Here is a 4,845-nt window from a genome sequence, read left to right on the forward strand (position 1 = left end):
TACCCCAAAATAACGAAATCAATAAAATTCATGACAAAATTTATAGCACTCCATTAATGACCTAAGCCTAGTCATCGTGCAAAAGAAACTTTGATCTCTTTGTGTTTTGAACGCATGAATGCAAATCAAAGTTTAAAATATCGCGCTATGCTTCTTAGTGGCGATAATTTCTAGGCGCTAAGGAAGCTATAGCGGAGCCAAGGCATTTTACGTTTTTCTACAAAACAATAAAACTACTGGAAAAATTAGGCATCAAACATTCATATCATCTATAAATATGACATGAAATTCAATAATACAAACTTGTACTAAAAAATCATGATGATTGTAGTAATAAAAGTAGTGCATAAATGCATATTACCTAAGTAGGTCTATCTTTTAAATTTAAATGTTAAAATATTTAGGCTTAGTAGCGGATAAATAGCATTATTTTTAGCCCTATTTAGTGAACTATAGTAGGGAAGGGCCCTCCGTCTGCAATGAAGGCCTTAAATCCCGTTCTATATATAGTAGGGTAATCATTTCCACAATAATGAAAAAGAAACTATCAATCATTACATCGGTCCAAACTTGAGTATCACACGAGGTAAATATACAAAGGTAAATTTTACAACATGTTAAATTACCAATCACAAGCCAGCGCTCATGTTTGAAGGAACTGACAAGAAGACCTGCTTGTTATATTTACAACCACAAATATATACACAAGCTTTCTAAAGAGAATCAATCATATGAACAACAAACTCCTTGTTTTGCTGGCTAACAATATTGGCAAGGATCAACACGGTACAGACTAAGAGCATGCAATGCAAAGAGTGCTGAGTTAGTAAAGTGATGGTTAGAACTGTGCAACTGAAGCGAAAGGGCGAAAGGGAGGCATTGTGCTGCAACTGAACCTAATTGAGGTCAATATCGACCTGCTCTGGGGTACCCCTCTCGCTTCGGTGTTCGACAAGTTCAGTGCCTAGCTGTCCTTTATCCCCTGCGCCGAATGCATACAATTTGCCTGACTCTGTCAGTGCAAATGTATGTGCATTCCAGTATATGGAATTCGTAAGGCTGACATGCACCACCCTTTCATCGATTCTCTGCAAAGAGGTCACCAGCTCAGGGCTAAGGACATTGCTGTGCCTGTTATTACCCTGTATAAGGACATATGGTAAATAAAACGATGATTGATTCAGAGGTAGAATATAAGTTACCAAGTACTTAAAGGACTCGTGTAAGCAAATCTGATTTTTCACTTATTCTTATGCGGTAAGGAAATAGGTTTACAACCATAAATCAATTGACACATTGTCATAAAGGTGAGTGGTCAGAAACATAAGATTAAACAGGACAAAAAATCACTCTGGTGCACATCTGAGTAGCGCCTTATAGCTCTGTGATGGCTAGCTTTCTATGGATTAAAACGGTACGCGATAAAACAAATTCCATTAGCAGAGCAACATGTAGCCCGAAACGCTATTTTCAATTAATTTTTTTAAACTTTGATTGCATTTTATCTATTCATAATCTTATAAATTGTACTTAAACTTAATTAATTTGGATCAAACAGATGATAAATATAAAATTAAGCTGAATTGCATGTTTCCATTAAGCACTTTGCTGGTGAGCGAAGATAGTGCCTAACCTCAATCGCAGTATTGTGGCCAAGGCTTGATGATTCACCACATCCAAACGAGTAAACATCACCTTTATGTGACACAACAAATGTGGTGTAATCTCCAGTTGCTACATGGACAGCCTTCACACTGCTCAAGGTCTCAACTACCTTGGGAACAGACTCACATTCCTCATTACCATGCCCCAAGCAGCCATAACGCCCCCATCCCCAAGTACAAACTCGTCCATCCTTGCCCACAACAGCAGCATGCCAAGCACCCGCAGCAACCACCACTGGCTGTATATTCAGGGTCTGGAACTGCTCAATCAACCTAGGGTATTTCTCATCACTTCGCGAGCCATGGCCAAGCTTCCCTCCTAAACCACAACCAACAGAATAAACAGACCTGCCACAAAATTGGGACCAAACATTATAATACTGCATCATGTTAAGACTATTCGTTCATACCTAAACAAAGATGCGGTATTTCTGAGCTCTAAATCATTAAAGATGTTCCAAAGCACAATAGGAAGTCATTGAAAATGTCAAGCCTATAAATATTGGTTAACTATAATAAGAAATTAATTTTGATCATCCAAAACCTTTTTCTAAAAGGTTATTGATGATATTAAATTATACATTAGAAAAATGAATTTAACGTGGTGCACAAATCCTTCTTATAGACAATTAAACAACGACTGATTGCATTCCATAAAAAGATATACTGTTAACCTTGACTATCAATTAGATTCAATGTTGTAAGATTAATGAAATTTTGAATATCTTTGTTTAAAATAGCATATCATATATCACATAGATGATCACATGTTACATGTTTGGGGTGAAAATCTTACATGCCACTTGGTTGGCATGCCAGAAGAAGGAGATAGCAGTAGCCTGCAGCTATCTGCACCACTGGAATGTCCTCAAGAGGGCCTGCGAGAAGATGAGGCTGTACATCGTTTGGCTCTGTTTGGTGACCAAGTTTCATGTCGCCACCCCAAGAAAATGTATATACGCATCCCTCCCGAGATAACACAGCAGTAAAGAAGTTCCCTATTGCTGCCTGTACAATGTATATGTCCTTCAATGATTCCACCAACTGTGGCGTAGTCACAACCCTTGAACCTTGATTCCCATATTCTACCTCTCCAAAGGAATCCTTCCCAAATGCATACACCCTACCAGCATCACTAACGAGCATAGTACGCCCTGCTCCTGCCGCTGCCTGAATAATTCGAATACCCTGCAATGATCTGCAAGAGTACTAACAAATACTTAGCACTCTACTCAGACATTTGAGTCATGATTAGATTCATGATAACTGTAAACTTCAGAAGCACCTGATGGGACGTGGTCTCCACTCCTCTTCTAAACGGTCATGGCCAAGTTGGCCAGAGTTGTTGGACCCAAAAGAGTAAGCAGCGCCACTTGCTGTCACAGCGACGCTGTGGCCAGGTCCAGCAATTGCCTGAGATTTTTCTCGCCGACAACATGCTTCACCTAGAGTTATGAACCTAAGCACTAGCTTCCAGGTACCGCCGCAGCGCTGCTTAAACATTTCTTTTCTTGTGTACCCATAGGCTTAAATATAGCACGATTCTGGCACATGTCGAAAGCCGCAAGTTCCGACATTGACAATAGGAAGTCAGGAGGGAAATTGGCAGGCTTCCTGAAGAATTTGCATGTTGCCTATCACAAGCACAAAGCTCATCAGTGGCAATATCAATTCTATCATGGAGAGAAACAACAAAATACTACTTGCCTCCAAGTGAGCGAGGTCCTCGGGTTCTAGATTGCATGATGTGAGGACATGGAGGACTATTGATGGGTTTGCAGCCAAGGGAAACTCCCCAGGAGCAGAATCACCAAGGCAATGACGCTGCGATCGTTGGTACGATTGCTGCAGTGGAGAAACGAGGGATAGTGTATCATCCACAATGAGATGGAGGGGAAGAGAAGAGGAAGCTCCGCTGCTGGTTGTGGCATCCATATGCGACAGCTCTGACTTGCAGTGGATATGCTTTCAACTCGAACTTGGGGTGTTCCTGACTTGAGGCCTCAACACCAGAGTGCACTGAAGTACATGACCGTTCTGCAGTGTGAAATGCATTAATTTTTTATTTAACTGTGATGTATATCTACAATCATTCCCCTAACAAGCTCACAACCACTGCTCGTTTTTTTTATAGAATATACACCCAAATCAGAGAAGTGGATGAGGGTGAATCATCCAGCATAATTGTATATCATCGGAACCATTGCCAAGTCAACTGAATCAAACAGGGCACATCCTCTACAAACAAACCTGCAAAAATGACACTCAAATATAGATGCTCGGTAAATAAAGCCAGAAAAGGGAAGAAAAAAGCAACTCAGTCTCAAATAGTATCCAGAACAAATCAAGAGAACTCATGCCAGTTCAGTTGTGAGGCTTGCACCAAGACACGATTACATGAGAGGGGAAGGTTGATCCGAGGAGAGGACCATGGAGATGCACACTCCCAATCAACGACACCCCGAAAAGATCTAGCTTTCTTTAGTCGGATAAAAGGACAAAGGATCGGCCATATTTTGCTTCGATACTTATAGCAAGGAGAAATTGGGCAGGGCAAAAGTCCTCTTAACCACAATTCAAGAATCCATACCACCAAACACCACCAAGATGACCACCGTCGCTGCGATCGGCTCGGATGATCGAGGCGAAGGCCCGAATGCCGCCAACGATTAATCACGAAACTGTGCAAGAAACCATGAGAAATCCTTACCCCCTCAAGATAATCCACCTCCCTCTTGGCGGAGTCAGGAGACGAATTGAGCTCCGAGGGCGATGAGGATGAACGAGGTCATCGATCGAGCAGCTGGGAAGGAACGATGGTGGGGGTGGGGAGCGGATTTGTCCTCTCTCTCTCCTCTTGGTTGTGTGGGATGCTTTGGGCTTCCTCCGCCGGTTGCTTCTTCCTTCGCGCTGGGATGACGTGTCGGAGTGCTCCGGAGGCGTGTGTTTAGCCCGGTGCGGTGAATGAAGCGTGGGTAGTTAGGGGTGCCGCTCCTAGCTTCCCGAGAGGTCACTTTCCGACCCGTGGTTACTCTGAAAAGGATAACCATGAGAGCATCTCCAACTGCAGCCAAACTATATGGCGTAAAAAAAAACTGTTTTCTATGGTGCGGCAGGCCTCTAGGAAATGCCACACAAAATTTTGCGGCATGAACAAAAAAAAAGAACCCTCTACGTAGCA

General features: G+C 42.2%; 1 pseudogene; it reads right to left on the bottom strand.

Moving 5' to 3' along the window:
• Positions 1-570: 570 nt before the first annotated feature.
• Positions 571-4,619, bottom strand: LOC124651916 (annotated as a pseudogene).
• Between the last annotated feature and the right edge of the window lie 226 nt (positions 4,620-4,845).

The sequence above is a fragment of the Lolium rigidum genome, chromosome 5, assembly GCF_022539505.1.
Source record: "Lolium rigidum isolate FL_2022 chromosome 5, APGP_CSIRO_Lrig_0.1, whole genome shotgun sequence".
Lineage (NCBI taxonomy): Eukaryota > Viridiplantae > Streptophyta > Magnoliopsida > Poales > Poaceae > Lolium > Lolium rigidum.